This window comes from Anopheles coluzzii, chromosome 2, assembly GCF_943734685.1.
Source record: "Anopheles coluzzii chromosome 2, AcolN3, whole genome shotgun sequence".
NCBI classification, from domain to species: Eukaryota; Metazoa; Arthropoda; class Insecta; order Diptera; family Culicidae; genus Anopheles; species Anopheles coluzzii.
Genome location: NC_064670.1, coordinates 52,198,472 through 52,216,712, shown reverse-complemented (window position 1 = coordinate 52,216,712; position 18,241 = coordinate 52,198,472). Strand labels below are relative to the sequence as shown.

The 18,241-nt window shown below is 44.0% G+C and overlaps 1 protein-coding gene across 14 annotated transcripts in view; it reads right to left on the bottom strand.

The window, feature by feature from the left end:
- Positions 1-18,241, bottom strand: part of LOC120948849 (protein groucho) — a 184,716-nt gene that overhangs the window by 147,422 nt on the left and 19,053 nt on the right. The window lies entirely within an intron of this gene.

Genomic DNA, 18,241 nt, shown 5'->3' with positions numbered 1-18,241 from the left:
TTTTAAGAACCATTTGTCGGATTAAAATCGTTTAAGAACAATCCTACGATGCCTACAGTGCTTCTACAAATTTTTATATTTTAGATACTGTTTAGATCCTAAACATAATATTTAATTTACTGTTGAACTTTCCTCTTTGCCGTTCATTTCTCCTCCAATCAATTGGACGTAAAGAGAGATGCTACACCTCCATAAATAAAAGCATTTTTCATTGGTCTTTCACACATTCTTATTATCAAAAATTCATCAATATCAACCAATGCTGCGGCCTTCACATTAAATGATCAAGAGCATTCGAGCACGGGGTCTCGAATTTCTCGGAACAAATCAAATATTCAATTTATTTCAATTCTCGGCTTTAGAACACCCGGAGCAAAAACCTACACAAACATCGGTGGAAAGGGGCAACGAATGGAATAAAACCCATCTCGAGCACAAACAATTACGCACCAGCGAACGAAAGAATCATCATCAATTACGCTTAACCAAGACCCAGACCACGGAGTCTGTTTGGTCGCTGCTACCAGCGCTGTTTGAAGGAAAAGGGAAGTGGTCTGGGTGGCTGGCAGGAGGTGAAGCAAATGGGAAAATAACAACAACCGAATAGAGGGAAAATGAATGACGGTGTGAAATAGGAAAATGCATATGGTCTCTGTCGGGAGCAAAAATAACGGCATCAACACAAAAATAACACCAAAAGCCGGGCACACCACACATTCTCACACTCAGGTTGGGCAACTGATACAAATGGCATTTTTTTAGTCCGAATGGATCTTCAATACAAGAGGTAAAATAAGCATTTTTTAAATTATTGGTTACGATTGGGAAGAGATTTCAATGAAAGATAAATTAAAACTCGTTTTAATCGCTAAAATACTTCATAAATTAAAGAAAATTTAACTTCATAATGTGCTCCTGTCGATTTGTTTTAAAACATTCCAAAACAGTTCAACAATTATATCTGTTATTAAACTCCAAATCTTTCTCTAAACGGTCATGCTACGTTAGATCGAGCACCATTGAAAATTTTTACTCAATTCGGTTTAACGCTTCACGAACCCGACCCGTCAACACCTCTTTCGTTTATCAAAGGCCCTTAAACCAACACAGCGGCACCGATGGAGCAATCGCATCCATTACTCATCGACTTCCGGAGAAATGGTAGTTGGTAAACTCCACTCTCTCTCTCTCTGTCTCTCTCTCACTAGCGACGACTAAGTGCGTTGCCATAAGATGGAGATTAAAGATTTGTTTACACGAAACTGCCGTAAAATATCCCATCCGGATGCTATTGCCTTTAGTAGTAGCTCGTATATCAACCGGGACAGAAGCGATTTCGCTCCCGTTAGCTGCTGGGTGAAGAGAGCAAACATTCACTCCCACCACAGCTTGAGTATTGTAATAATCATTTCATTTTTTTACATTAATTTATTCAAATTATATGCAATGGAATTGTATACCTTTAAGCGCCACTTGAATCACACACAAAATATTAAAAAACTAGAAAGTAAAAAAGCAAATAATTAAATATAGTGGGAAAGAAAGAGAGTTTCATGCTATTTTTAAGATAATTTGTGCCATGATTTTTGTTCATTTTTTTAAAGAAAATTTAAGTTTTCTTTATGGCTTATTGGTGTGAAATTAATCATAAAATCTATAGGAAAAATTAAAAACCTCCCAAAAACTTTGATATCGAAACAGACATTGCAATAAGCGAATAAGCGATTGTATGACCATTTCTAAGATTTAATAACTGAATTAACTGGCATGAAAGCGAAAGTTAAGCCTGCCAACAAACATGAAAGTGCCCATCCATCTCGCACCTTTCAACACGTCCCGACCATTTGAGACGAGAGAATGGCGCGGAGCATTGATTATTTTTCTTCCCATCTCTATTGGATCATGCTGCTATTTCTGCATCCACACACAAGCTTCATTGCATCCGACACACCACACCCGTCGACTCGTCGCTTTTCCAAACAAAACAAAAACAAATCCATAAACTGTGAATAACACACTGGGTGCGTTTGGGCGCAACAAAACCATGACCAACATGAAGCAGTAGGGGTTCACCGAAACCAATCCATCCAACAAGGAAGACTTTGGGAGATCTGAACATTAACCCACCATCCCTACGCGTTGTCGTAAAATTGCGTATGTTTTTTTATCGATTCTGTAAAATAATATAAATTCCCTTTCCGAACGCTTTCCAGCCGTCGTGAGATGAACCGTGCGCTGTTTGTGAATGTGCGTGTGTGCGTGTGTGTGTTTGTGTGTTTGTGAAGATGATCATGATTCAAGCCAAGCGCACGCTAGCGCGGCAAATTTCAAAGAGAATCCCCCAAAACGGCCGAATGGCGTGTGTGTGTGTGTGTGTGCAGGGGGAAAGAAAAACTCCCATCACTCACTAACTAAACAAACCCCGCCGCCACCGGATTCAACAACCCTCCCTCGTGTTCGGTGTGGTAATGCGATCCGGGAATCAAAACGCGGTCACCTTTTACTGTCTTTTTTTGTGAGGGGAGAAGATAGGGCCATCCTACACGCAAGAAAAACCCCTCCCCTTGGCTCATCTCATCAAAACACACGCTCGATGGTCTCGATCGGAAACGTCATCAGCTCGTTTGACGTTGATTCCCAATGAGTGAGCGAGCGAGCGTGCGTGCGAACGATTGAGTGAGTGAGTGCGAATGAGAAAAGATGTTGAAATAACCCATTCATCTTTCCCCCAGTCCATTTTCCGGCTGACTGTAGCCACAACGCAGCCACCACGCCACACGGTTTATTTCCGTTTTGTGTAATGGATTTGTGGGATTATGTGCACCAGTTGGAAGCGCACGTCAAAATGCCGACAAATCATTATACGAAGTGATAAAAACATTCTGACGACGCACCATTTCGATTTAATGGTTTAATATCGCCCTTCTGTGTTTGTGATCTAAGCTCGAAGCCAAGTGGTTTTATAGTTTTGGTGAGTTAAAAAACGTCAATAAATTGTAGACAAAAAAACTACTATTTTTGTAGCCCTGGATGCAGTCCAATTATGGGTAAAATATATTTTTTTTAAATAACTTCTCTCGCATCCACCAAAGTACCCCCCAACTACACAACAAAGTAACGACCTAACGCGGCTCAGCCCTAAGTCACCTTCTAATGCCCAATTAAACCGTGAAAAGCTTCTGCACCTAATAAATCGTCCACCGTATCACTTTTAAATCCAATTAACAAACCACCGCCAGAAGGCAATTAAAAAATGTGTCACCGTGTAACGATCGGAATAAAAGAAAGCAACACAAAGCTGCCCTCCGAAACCCCCACACCAAAAACCATTGTCGCTCGCATGTGGGAATCGACGAATCTTTCACATTTGTTCAAGATGTTTATTTATACACTCATCTTCCCATTATTGCTCACCCTCCCCCTCAACACACACTCACACACACACACACACACATCCACGCACACTGTTTCTTTAATTATGGTTTTTGTGGCGGCTTCCCGACCGAAAAGTGCGTTCGTTGCCTTCGTTGCGCGTCAGCGTTACCATCCCACGGATCGCACACACGCATATTGAGCCGTCAGCCGAAAAAGAGTGCCGAAGCAAACACACAAATAAACAAAAAATCCGCACACATGCACATGATGATGCAAAAGGGGAGGAACACAGCAAACAACAAAGACGATTAAAAAGCCCACGGTAAATATTTGTACATTATAATGATATTTATGGATGGCAAAGGTTTGGCGTTTCTCTCCTGCTGCTGCACCGACCCCACGTCTAGGACCGTAATTATTTGATGAAAGAGAGACAACTTACACACACGCTAACCACCGTCGGTTCTTGCCCCTGCTCTGGCAAAGTAAAGCGCCTTTTGTTCGACGCCATCCTTTCCTTTGCGTCAGTCAAGCCAGTCTCTCTGCTTTTATTCTCCGACCGACACCACACACCAAACCAAATGGCAAACGGGGATGGATTGCAACATGTTTTTCGGCGGTTGTTACACCTTCCCTTTTTTTACTCTCCCCAGCATTTGTAAAGAACAGTTTGGTGGTGGCGCGCATTCACATTCGTCTTAATCCCATTTACGTTTGCCTTCGAAAAACGGTCCGTCCGTCCGGCGGGCAAAGCCAAAGTGCCAAAGTGGTGTCATCGTTAGTTATTTTTTGCCGCTAGTTTGACTCGCTGACATGAAACCCCGATCTCCATCATCACAGCTGCACGCGCTCTTCTTTCCATTCCCTGCCTACCATGTCTCACGGTTGGACGATCTTTCACAGGCGCGTTTTGATCATTTTCCAAACGCAAACCCTCTTCCGTTGCCGCAGGGAATATGGATGGTCCGCTGTGCTACTGGCTGACCCCCCGATCGATGACGGGTTTAACAGTGTTCGGCCCGGAGGGTTCTTCGCAATGTTTCTCTTCCCATCCCCTTGTGGTCGGTGGCGGTTTGTGTACGTTTCCTTTTGCGCGAACCAGACGGTAGCAAATGGCGTCAAATTGACGATGACGAGAGAGAGAGAGAGATAGAGTGCGAGCGAGCGCTGCACAAGCCGCAGCAGCGCTTCTTTCGGCCGAGTGACTGATGAACGTATCTCTCATGATCTTCACCATCAACCACTTCCCCTTTGGTGGCTACCGATGATGGGTGCATGCCGTGCCAAAACGCAACGTTGCTGCAAAGCGGCAAGGAATACATTTCACAGTGCATTGCGTTTCACCAAACCACAGCTTAGGCATAGAGGGAGGGGGTAGAAAAAAATAAAACAAGCAAAGGAAAGAGTAAACACCGACCAGAACAACCGGCGAACATCAAGATGATCGCACAAGTTGAGCCCATCCCTGGCTAGAGGAATGTGGCAAGCCGGTTAACCACAATTATGAATATTTGCCTTGTTTTTTTGCTGTCTTTTCTGAACGGCAAGCAGTGTAGCCACAAACATCAAGTCCACCAGAACATTTTGATGCTATTTCTCAGGGTTTATAGTCAGGGTTTTATAGTACTGATGCTTACCGTGAGCACTACATTACAGGGTGTTCCAGGGGTTCTCATAGCTGTAGGACACTTCCTTGACTCTTTCCAATGGGAAGTGAACTTCATATGTTGCAAATTGGATTCTAAGGCACCCTTGTTGGACAGGCTCCTTCGAAACTCCTATTAGATTTGTCCAACAAGTGTGCGGTAGAGTTCAATTCCCATTACATTAAGTTCATTTCACGTAACAAAGAGTCAATAAAGTATCCCACAGCTATGAGAATTCGTGGGAAACCCTGCAGTAGCAACTCAATCACACACCAGCATCAGTGCTTGAAATACCACACGAAGATATGCAAAACATATCCACCACAGTGTGTCATTTGTCTGCTTGCGCTAACGCACCACACACCACCCAATTGACATGTTTCATAATAAACTCAACTCCGTTCAAACGCAAACGAGTCAAACCCTCTCTCGTCCTGCATCATCATGCCCCCTACCCGTTCGGGGAGGGTTCGTGTCTTACCAGCTGCATAACAACATTCCGCCGTTTCGGACTCCATTAGGAATTGAAGGGGGAAGGGGTTAGAATTCTCGAAGGCAGCTCATAAATCTCCTCACGTTCGGTGGTACCCCTCCCGCCCTGTTCGGAACCTCTCCCTCATTCACTCCTCTTCACGAGCACGCTCGGCCAACCGTGACGGAGATCATCCGGACGGAAACACCGGCACTCAAACACAACACCACACTACAGGGAAGCGCAGCAACAGCAGCCGGGGAGAGGAAGGAAAAGCAAAACCGAAACGAAAACGCTAACCATCGTCAGCACGTTTTACTTACACTTTGGCCATCCCAAGGCCCACAAAATGTCAATTCCTCTGCCGACCAATGTATCGCAGAGGGTAAAACGGAAGGGTAAAGAAAGGAGGATCTTGGAATGTTCATTCATCTGACAAGCTCTTTCTTAAGGGTTTATCTGTGTTTTGCCGGGATGTGTGTGTGTTTTTTTTTCATCCCCATCTTTTGCTTCTCTTTATTATCTACTGCTCGCCCACAGAGACATCATTCCCTCGTGTGGGGGGGGGGGGGCGATCGTTGCTGATGGCAGCGATGATTAGAATACCAGCGAATGATTTATATAAATGTATTTGTTCAACAAACTCGCAACCGACACCGACAGTCGGGCGAGCAGAGGAACGAGGGCACACCGGTGGAGGGCGCTTACACACACACACACACACGGTGAGTAGCAATTCGCGGAAAATCTCCTCTTCATCATCATGCCTCTCTAACGCTACCCGGGGACCAGGCTTTAGTGAAGTTGTTAAGGCAAGCGTGCGCGCGGCGCAAAGCGCAAATAAATGACCGGCAAAGCGCGAACCGAGCACCCGACTTAACGCGCGCATGGTGGAGGGCGGAAAAGGTGAAACGAATGAAAGGCGTATCCATAAATCAACCGAAAAACCGACTGCTTCCCTTCCCTGTCCGCTCTTCTAACACACGACACGAGGATCGTCGATCTACACACAACCACCACTCCAACCCCAACACCCCGTCGTCTGACGCCTGTCATTCCCTGCCCCACAGAACGCCACAACAGCATGCATGAGTGAGGCGTGAATATGATTTGAGCTTCGCTGTTCACAGACGGAGACGAGGAAATAAGCACCAAACTAAACCCAACCGACGCCGGTGGCGACACTGACGTGCGAACGAGAGAGAGAGACAGAAAGAGCGAGGAGATCGTGCCCGGGTCGGCTTCTGTGCGGCCAAACCCACCACCACCACCACCACCCCTGCTGCGGTGAAGACTGCGGTGGTGGTGATCGCATCCCATTTATTTCCATCCCCCCAGACAGCGATCAACTACCTCGATACCACCCCGTCAGCTGCCAACCGGTATTAGCGACACGCTCTTGTGCGAGCGAGCAAAAAATAAAATATTGTGAGTGAAATTTGTCACATCAGTCATGGGCCCTACCTTCGCACCTTTCGACAGCCCTCCACCGTACTCTCCTCTCCCTCCGCTCCCGGGGATGCAGAGACGATTGCGTTGTACAATTTCAATAGATTGATGGCTGCACATTTCACGCAATTAGTGCCCATGGTGGGACTGATTTGGGTCTCGAACGCAGGACGGCGCCGTGGTGTGTACACAAAGAGACACATTCTAAAGATGTTTTTCGATTTCCCCTCATTGATACACAACACATTAAACCACTGTAGGGCAAGTGATTCAACTGCCGCTCCTTGATCTCCGGAACGCCGGAAGCCCCACTCCTTCAAAAACCACTCAATCAATTGTTTTTACACTTCGACAACAGCCATCATCATCAAGCAAGCAAGCATAAATAAACACTGCTCAATCTCCCCACACACCCGTCTTCCTCTGTTCAAGCACACCTCTCCACCACAACCCAAATGGGTTGCTTAAGTCTGCCACTTGCAAAACTCCTTCAATCGCACTGGTTCGATCCCGACGGCCTGGTAAATGTGTGTTTGGTTTCTTTCAGTTCAGTTCCTCCCCGTTGGCCCCTTTGGGTGAAGGGTGGGGAAGATCTCGGTTCCGGCGCACACAACACAATCGCAGCTACTACAACGCAGTACCGCCGCCGGTTTCTTTCGTTACGCCTCTGAACGAGTGCTTTTCCACTCAAGTGGACAATCATGTTGAGCTTTTTTTATCGAACGCTGTCTGTGGTGCGGTTGAGCCAATCGATCGTAGTGGATCGTGTGGAGTTGGTGGAGATTAGCGATGATAAATAATAGGTGTCACAATTACTCGGCCTCAAGTGGATGCGTCGTCCAATTCCATTGCTTCATTCCGGTCGTTACGTTCTACAAACCAGTATTGCAATGCTAAGTGAACAGTAATACTGCAAGATATTATGAGAATTGTCTCATAACAATGATAACTAAATCAAAATCTATAATTCTAAGTTACCTTTTAACATACTAAAATAAACTTCAATTTGAAATACTTTGATCGACAGTATCATTGCAGTAATATTAAACTGCAGTATTAAACTGTTTATTATAAAACTTTATTTAATACTTTAATATAAAATAATAACAATATAATAACAGAAATTGTTTGATTGAAGCCAACCGAATATAATTACAATATAAGCAATACCAATATGGGCGGTCCCGTTGTACAGTCGTAAAATCCTACGACTTAATAACATGTCAGTCATGAGTTCAATCCTCGTATGGACCTCAAATGGAAAAAAAGTAATTCAGCTGATTCGTCGCGTAATATGGCGGGACGTAACTGTCAAATGGATACAACCCAGACGATTAATAATTTTCCACTGAAAAAGACGATTAATAATTTTGTGGGTTAAAAAAACTTAAAATATGAGCTGATTTGCGTCAACGTATACCGTTATGAATCAAATTAAAGACAGCTTCAAATTCCGGACATTCGGCTTGTTTTTATTAATTTTCTTCAAATCCAGTCCCTGGCCATACCGCTTTTAAATTTTACATAATTGCCATGATGTACTGGAATCAATTAAATTCTTTCCGGAGGAAATATTTTTTATCTTGTTTTTAACTCCGGAAATCCGAAGTAAATTGTGAAGCTCGAAACGGTCCGGATTATGAATTGAAATATCGTTGTAAAGTTATGATGTTTTGCAATGTTTTGAATAAAATTATTGAAAATCTTTAACTTTTTCTCAAATGTAGAAGGTTTGCTCTAGTAAAGGGAGCTATACAGAGGTTTAACCGATTAAAATTTAATTAGTTACATAATATTGAATGCCAAAAATGCCCTAAGTGTCCGTAATTCGAAGCAATACGGTACGTTATATTACAAGAGTTTTTAAATCGTTACATAAGAACCAATAATCATTATAATAAAAAATACGTTATTAGATGAAGTCTCACATTCTAAAAAAGAATTATGACTTACAGTTAAAGGCGACGAAGATTTAAGAACCCACTGCACTGTTTTTTTAAAAGAAATGCACTGTTTTCCGGGTCAGTTTCCAATGTTAACAGCATTATTTCACGTCCGCGAGTGGTTTACCCATAACAAAACTGACAGAAATATATTTCAGCTGTTGAAAAACATCTGGTTAGTGTTGAATAATACTATTTCTATTGGAAACTGACTTGGAAAACAGTGTAAGAAGCATACAAAACATAAACCATGTTGTTTTCTTGACCAGACGTACGCATTTAAGATAGTAAATAAAAGCACTACAACAAAAGCAATCAATAATAACAATGAATAACACAACGCTAAAATGTGCTTCTATATTAAAACAATTTATTTGTGTCAGTAATTGTGTGCTGCTCAACATCGAACGGACCCCTTACACATTCCACAACCTCATTAAAAATAAAAAAGAAAAACAAATACAAACACAAGTACACGGATTGCAATAAAATGCTGACAAAAATTTGCCCCATAAAACGATGGTACGCAGCAGCAACACACTGTTATCACTCACTCTTCAAGCCACTTAATAAACACACGCACGCCAAACACACACAGCCCCCTTGCGTCGCTCTGCTCCTCCAAGAGTCGTCCCCGAGCCGGCTCAAGCCGCACTACAATCACCCGAGCAAACAGTGGGCCGGTAATGGCGAGAGAGCACCTAGAATCGTCCGCCACACAAGTGGGCCATGTGTGACGGCGCGGCGGCCACAGACGCGAGCGGTGATATGATGCCAACGGAACTGCTGCGCCGGTGAGCGGGATTAGAGCAGTTACGAGGTTAAGTAATGTATCATCATTGCGAATGACCTCGCGCCCCATCGCCGCGACAAGAAAAGCTTGACACACACACGAGGCCGGATGGGACGGGCGACGGTACGGCAATCGCAGTCTATTTGGTTTTATTTTATACTTCCCTCCGTAAGCAAAGCCGCCTGCCTCCTCTTTCTCTGCTCTGTGTGAATATACACACGCTCCCTATGGCCTCTTGAATCAACCATTTGCGCACCGCGCGAAGGGTGGCGGTGTTGTTGGTTTAACACGATGCGCATTTAATACACACACACACACACGGTTGCCGCCACTGACCAACTGGCGTGTTGATCAAGTGCGAAAGTGCATGCAGCAAGCATGCACCCACCCATCCAAATGACACTACCACCGATGGACCATAAAAGGGGTGCTCTGCTCGCCATGCGTCATCCATTCAATCGAGCTGAAATGGCCCACTCGTCGGCCCTTTTTCTTCAAATTTTAACTTCAAGTCTCGCGTCAGATGTTCTCCCCGCCGCACCGGGGTTGCTGGGCGAAAGAAAAAAAAAGATACGGACGGCTGTCCGAAAGATGAACGGACGGCATTTTGGCTTCAAACTGATGTTTATTTAATGCTCTCCTCCCTCTCATTGTGCCTTGCTTCGTTCGTCCTCCCCAGCCGCCAGAGGGTGAACCGTGAAGCACACTAAATTCCCCCTTTTTGCCTGCCAGCGACGACTACGGCGGCAAGCAACGGCCCAACACCACCACCCCGTGGCCGTATTTCTGCCAATTAAACAATTTTTAACAATCTGGCCAGGGTGTGGTGAATAATTTACGAATTGAGGGCAACGCCGACAGCCACACCGACACGCTGTGGTCGAAAATAGTTTGAATCTTTTCCTTTTATTTGTTTTCACCCTCTCCCCCGGGGGTGATGGTTCGACGGGGCGGTTTTAGGCTGAGCAAAGTCGGCGCCCTCACGCACTCACACCATTTACCATCCCACCCACCCCACAACCGACCGACTAAGCTTACCGCAAAAGACAAATGAACGTATTTTCGGCACATAAACAGACACACACACACACAACCGCTCATACAAGAGCGAAAAATTCAAACATTTTTAAACAAACCTCACCACCCCCCATCATCCCCCGCAACACTTCTCGGACGACACCGTTCACTGCGGCGCGAACTTTTGCGTGTACCTCACCCCACAGTAATAACAGCCGCACCTCGACGCGGGACTGATCTTCACGCGTCAGAGGCCGAAGCGAGAACCGGATGGGTAAATATTGACACCCTCCTCTTTATTGTTGCCATTATTTGCACCCCGGAGCACCGAAAGTAACGCACCGAGCAGCACACACAAATGCGCAGGATATCTTCCTCCCTTGGTACCACTACCACAACCACCAGTCGGACAAAGATTGGCAGAATGTAAGGAGGCGGCAGCGACAGCAGCAGGAGCAGCAGCAGCAGTGTGTCTGAAAACACCGCCCCACTGTGCTCTGCACGTGGGTGAGCAAAACACGCGGAAGAAAGGGCTTGACTGTTGATTCTAGTGACAATGTTTACACGATGTTAAATCTTGCGAGGTACGAAAGAACGTTGTCGCACTCAATTGGCAAATGTAGTGGAAGAGCAGCAACACGAGGGGCTTATGGCACGATTTTAACACCGGCAATAGTTTTTGTCTTGGCATCTGTTCCTTTTTTTTTCATTGTGCTTTTCTTTTTGCATTCTAAATACGGTGATTTTGGTGTCTTAACCGCTCGTTCTCGGGGTATATAAGAGGATGCGTAGGATTACGCACAGACAACAGACACGACGAGTCTGTGTGTCTTTTATCCATCTTTTATACTGATATTTTAATGTCCGCCAGATAAACGGGTGAAGTTAAATTATGTGTGATGATAAGTAAACATGCCAACACACACATGCCGAGACAGCCCAACGTTGCTCCGCCGCAGACCATCGCTGTACGTCAGGGCTCGGCAAATTGTGGTTTAATTCAAGCGAGATGTACTTCTTCAAAATAATAGCTAATTAAAGGGATTTTGTTATTGCAGTGGTTGAGTTTTGAAAAATTATCTATGGAAAATACTTCACTGCATATGACAACATGACAAACGATATTTGCCAAGTTAGTTATTGCTTTTATGTTTAATGTCAATACCAATGAACTGACATTAAACTGAATTTTGTTTGCATTGTACAATTTTATGATGGGTCCGCTGTGATAATTCTTCTCATTAATGTTTTACAAGTTGCTATTTAAATTTACTGATACTGATCTTATTGTTTTGTTAATCTTATTACATACAGCCCATGGATAGGTTAGCGTTGGTCTAATAAACTAATAGTAAACTAACATTAAATTAACATTAATTAACATTATGTAAATTACATATCCAGCAAGAATTAGTTATAGTTTCTTTTAGGTTGAGACAACGTTATGGGTATGATGCTTGAATGATGATCATTCGTTTAGAATTACTCCCTGATATACACTGATACTCCATCTATCATTAAAGATACTGTTCGGAATGTTTCGTTGACTAAGACTAATACTTGCTTCCGTCCCGTTAATTTTTAACTACTAAATTCGACAGTACTTGCTGTATGAGGCTAAATGCTTTGTTAAGACATTAAAAATTGCTTTGGAACGTTTGACAATTAAGATTACAGCACAGTCATCGGCGTATAAGTATTGGGTAACATATTTAACTATGGGAATATTCGCAATGAAAATATTAACCAGTAATGGCGAAAGTATGCTGCGTAGAAGTACTTCGGCCTCAGGAGCGAATTTTTGTGATGTTGTATTAGAAATGGGGACCTTGTTTTTCCTGTTTGATAGGAATGGTTCTATCAGCTTTATTTGGATAGCCATATAAGACCATGGTGCGATGTGGTAACGATTTTTCACAATAAAATCTAATTAAAATGACCATAATAGTATTACGATTTATCGAGATGTTAAAAAAAATAATTTCCATCATCCCTAAATAATGAATAGCTCAGAACTAATAATTATGAGAAAATATTCAAACATTCAACTTCTTCTTCTTCTTTGGCACAACAACCGCTGTCGGTAAAGGCCTGCCTGTACCCACTAGTGAAGTGAGCTTGGCTTTCAGTGACTTATTGTTAACATAGCAGGATAGTCAGTCCTACGTATGGGGTCACGATCTATTCGGGACTTTAACCCATGACGGGCATGTTGTTAAGTCGTACGAGTTGACGACTGTACCACCAGACCGGCCCCATTCCCCCGGCAACATTCAACTAATGGCTGATTATTTGCAAACAAAAATGTTGAAAATATTTTCTAACTTTTGTTTATAGGACCGCTCATAAAAGTGTCACGTTTTTCTAATGATGTATGGTATGAATAGTAATTAATGTAAAACAATTTGTCCACACGTTTCTTGTGTTGTCATCAATTTGGCCCTTTTCTTGTGTGCCAACCCCTGCCTGTTCGCCAGCCGTTCGTTTAACAAGGATTTGCCGAGCTAAACGTCATATATTAAACAAATGCAGCCAACGCTTACGATGCACGCTTTACGAATTATGCTGCCAAAAGGGAATCCGGGAAACACACTGTTCAGCTCGATCTAAGTCGAATATATGGTGTGTGTCGTGTGGGCCTTCCATTCCGGCGGCCACCCATCGACGGTACGAGAAGTGCAATCAACATAAAAATCCAATTTATCATTTGAAATAATCGTATCCGTACCGATTCCCTTACCCCCGGTGCTCATGTTCATGATTCGAGGTTATCTCTTTGTTTTTTTTTTTTACATCACACATAAAGGTTCTTCCTCACGGCTTCATCGCCGTTGCGCCATGGTTTGGGAAGCTCCGAGAGGGAGCTGCAAAATTTATTTTTAATTACAAACCATCGCAATTATTCTCCCGCTTCATCACAAGCACTGGAGCTTCATCAATGGCGGCCCACCGTCGTCGTCATCGTCCGTAGTTGTGCGTCCGCCGGGACCCGGACCGGAGCGAAACCATTTGACCTCACTAGCGTGTGTGTGTGTGTACATCGACCGCCGCTAGATTGCAGCTTCTCGTACGCTCTTTCTAGCTAACGCCAACGCGCAGAGCACACGACCGACCACTTCAACTCAGCTCGGTCTCCACACAACACAGCAATGAGTGCTCCGCTGGTGTCGTGTGGCTGGAGGAGGGGGAACACGGGGTGGCAGAAGAAAATGCTCTGTTAAATTAACATAATCACTAGCAGAGCGAGATGCATCGGTGTGCAACGGTGAAACCACACTCACAGAAAATTACTCCAAATGACGCCGAAACCAACACACCGGGGGCGTTCCGACGCTGCGGTTGCCGTACACGTCGCTCTATCCTCTGTCGCAGGGGTGGGGAAACTCGATGCAAAAACACACCGACGACGACGACGATGATGATGATGATGACACGAATCTGGGGTGACGCTGTTTTCCATCGCCAGTACGGTTAGATCCGATTAAATCCGCTGATTTGTTGTAATTATTCGCCAACCATTCCCGCATCCGTACATTAAAGAGATATTCCCTTTCGCACCGGGCACCGTTCACTTCCCGGCACAGCAAAGACCCTCCCCCCCGGTCCCAGTGGCAAAAGACGGATGCATTAAAAAATATATGAAACTAAAATAACACATCAGCACCTTGCAAACGGTTGTTCGGTGCAGTCGCCATCATATGCAGTCGCACCGTAGGATGCGTAGAAAACCAATCGTACCATTCAGCAACCGACACACACACACACGCTGAGGCCGCTAAAGGTTCGACAGCTTCGCGTTCAAACAGCGATTACGCGGCACCGGTCGCTGGTTCGCTGACCAAGTTGATCACTGTGATTGGAGGGTAAATTAAGTCTCATTAAGCGAGCACCAAATCAACGCATAAGCAACGACCGACCGCCGCGCCATCAACAGCGTACACACACACAGCAGTGGACGCGACAAACGGCAGCGCAACGGGTCCGTGTCGCTCGCCACATCCACAGCTCCTCAGCCAACCGGGGAGGAAGATTAACCCTTGAAGGTTTCATGCACGCAAGCTTTGAGTGTTGTGATTTCCAACTATTTACAGGCGAAACATAAAACCCAAATTTCAAACACTCTTAATCGGCCCTTAAAAGCTCATCAAAACAACATTAACGACTTATCGTATCGCATTTCCCTTGCATCAGGGGCTAAGATGGTGCAGCTTGTTTTGCTTTTGCAACCGGTGATCGGTGATAATTTCGCTGCAATAATTATTAAATCACCCCACGCACCAGCGTACACCCCCAAGGGTTAGTGATAATTGGTGCCAGTACCGCCCTCTGCCCGAGCGCCGAACATTAAGCCGACCACAACCCCCATCGAAAGCCGAGAGGCGTGTGGAGAGCTGTGCGCGGCCAGTATGTGTGTTTGCTTTGACGTTCTTCGTGCGCGCGCGATCTCGAGGACGAGATAATTATCCTAGTTCCGGCACTACTTCACATCCCACCACACCACCACTACACCATTTTATCGTAGCTATAGACCGATCGTTAGGCGCAGGAATCATCGCTCGCGAATCGACCAAATTACCTTCAATATTATTGATGGCACTGGTAACGCCAGAGCGCCCTGCACCGAGAGGCGTAGTAGCACAAATGCAGCGCGACATCGTCGTCACCACCAGCCACACATTCTCGCCGAGAATCGTTTGCACGCCCAACCACCGCGCGGCGCTTTGTAAAAACGAGCGAAAAAGCGAGGTTGGCGAGCGACTGAAATTAGCGCAACCCATTTCCATTCCCAATTTGTGGACCCGGGCGCACATTACTGTGGCGCAATTATGTAGCTCCAGTGCATCCTGTCGGCTTTGGTCGACGCGCGGTACTACACCCGTGCACACCCAAGTCCAGCCACTCCATCAGCCACTACCACCACCGGCAGATGATAATGGGTATCTCGCTGCAAGGGCGCCACCGCACGGAGACGAATCCCGTCGGCTCCGGACATTAATGATGGAGGAGATTGAGAAAAGCCTTTATGCACCCCGCGAACGCCGGCGCACACACTTGGTCGTCTACAGCCCACAGCCCCGCTAATGCACAAAACTAATGAGTGTACGGAAGCTGGTCGATTCATTTCGGTGCATTACGACGTTACGCGGCGGCAGCAGTCGTCATCGTCTCCCGGCAAGTGCAAGGTGCAGGGACAAAGTGCGCACGCGGGCGCGGACCACCGGAGCAGCAGCAGCAGAGCAGAGTGAGTTTGTTGCGTAAATTGCGAACCCGCCTTACCGCAAACCGAGGTGGAAGGCGGAATCAGGTACGCGCTGGAATGTCCTCCCGATTTGCGGCACAACCACCGACCGTAAGTAATGAGATACCGAAGAAAATAAATAAAGAAAATTAATTCCCCATTTCTGGGGGAAAGAGAAGAGCGGGCGAAGGTATGAGAGTGAGAAATGTAGAATCATCGGTGACCGGAACATGTCTTTTTTGATTCTTGTTATAAAAATTCACAGATTTGATTACATTTTTTAAATCTTATGTAAAATAGAGTAATGGCGTAATTCGTGATCGGCGAAGTATAAGTGATTGTAATAATATAACCTAAAGTTCAAATGTGTTTAATTTACAAGCATTTCATATAAAAAATACCACACCACTATACCGTATACGACTTTTTTATAGCATTTTTTAGAAAAGCCTGGAGCGGTCTTGTGGTCGGTCGTCAACTCGTAAGACTTAATCACATGCTCGCCATTGGTTCAACTCTCATATGGAACGTTCCCCCGTAGTAAGGATGAAGAAGAAGAAGAATAAGAAGAAAAGGAAGAAGAAAAAGAAGAGAAATCCTCACAATGTTTTGAATATGTTTTTCTACTTATTGACAAGATCTGCTTTGTGTTTATTTTTATTTACTAAATAACGTAAAGTTATGTTAATGATTTTTGATATTGTAATTGCAGAACTTGATGAAAGCATTTTGTACAAATATAAAACTAGTAATTGTATTGAAGCTAAAAAGGGATTATCGTTGCACTGTGAAAAAGATAAGATGGACAAGGAAACTATTATATTTGCGCTGTTTACAACCAATAAACGACGATGTTATTCCTTTCGTCTTTCGTTTTCATGTTCTATGTGTAACTAATTTTATTTCTTCTTTTATCTTGTTTATCTTTTTTTCTTAATTCTTTCTTTCTTTGTCTACTAACTATCTTTTGAGTACTATAAATAAAGTTACTTTCCTTTTGTTTAAAGTTAGCTCAAGTTCATCATGAATTAGACATACGATTTGATGATTAAACCCATATGACGTACAAACAATTTAACAAGAAGTCAGCAACATTCTACTAATTACCACTAGTCAATTTGACGGATTTTAAACTTTGAAGTGAAATACGAAAAATACATTTTGTTTAATCTCGTTTTTTACTTTTCGTAAATTCATCTTAACATACTATGATTTTGTAACATAGGTATTATTTTCTTAAGTTTGATAGATTTTCAGATACATATGTGATATACCTATATTTACGGGACCCGTCGAATTGACGGATGGGTTGATTACATTAAATTTATTTAGTTAAGCTGTAACATTTTTCAACAAAAGTAAATATAGAAATAAAAGAGATCTATAAATCTCTTGATCTCTTGATTAAAGATTTCAATAAAGTGGCCTTAAACGGAATTGCTGACCAACTTATTCCTCGTGTTTTTTGAAACTCCCGCGGACGTCGGTCAAAATGTGACATCGAAAAGATATCGGTTCATGTTTTCGGTGAAACAATAACGAATATTACAATATATTAGCATTTTGCAGACAACTTTTTAAGGAAACCAACCCATGTGAAACGATTGTTAATAAAATATGGGTTTTCATGATTTTAACCAATTTAAATACGTATTTTTATCCACCCGACAAATTGAAGGTTGTCCGTGGAGATAGGTATATGTGAGACACCCGTAAACCTAGTGTTGGTGAAACTAGGAAAGAAAACCTGTAATAAGACAATAAAAATAATAACGGCTGGAGTAAAATATTGTACAAATCATCCTATTTTTCACATACAAACATTACTATCGGCCACAAAAAGCGAACAGTTTTGTTATAGTCGTTAAACTGTCAAACATCCAAGATATGCACACACGAACGATTGCTCTATTTTTGCTTGCGTGTGCAGATGTAAACAAACACGGCACAGACAGTTGGTGCAAAGTAATTACGAAAAACCATTCCGTGCACACAACAACAAATGCCGATGGAAAGTGCACTTGATCGCGCGCTTGATAGCTTCATTTTCCCCACCCCATAACCTATGCAAACTTACACTCTTCTTCGCCTCACAATCGCACACACACACATTCCATGCATCGATGATTTCTATCTTATTCTCACGCGTCCCACACTCCAGCAGCACCACCGAAATGCCATTCGCCATTTGTTCCTCATTATTGCCCGTAGCCCTGTGAAAACGAGTTGAAAGGGCGGAAGAGAGGGAGTGGGGGTGGGGGAATACTGTCGAACACTTTATCATTGCTCATGCACCTCACCCCCCCC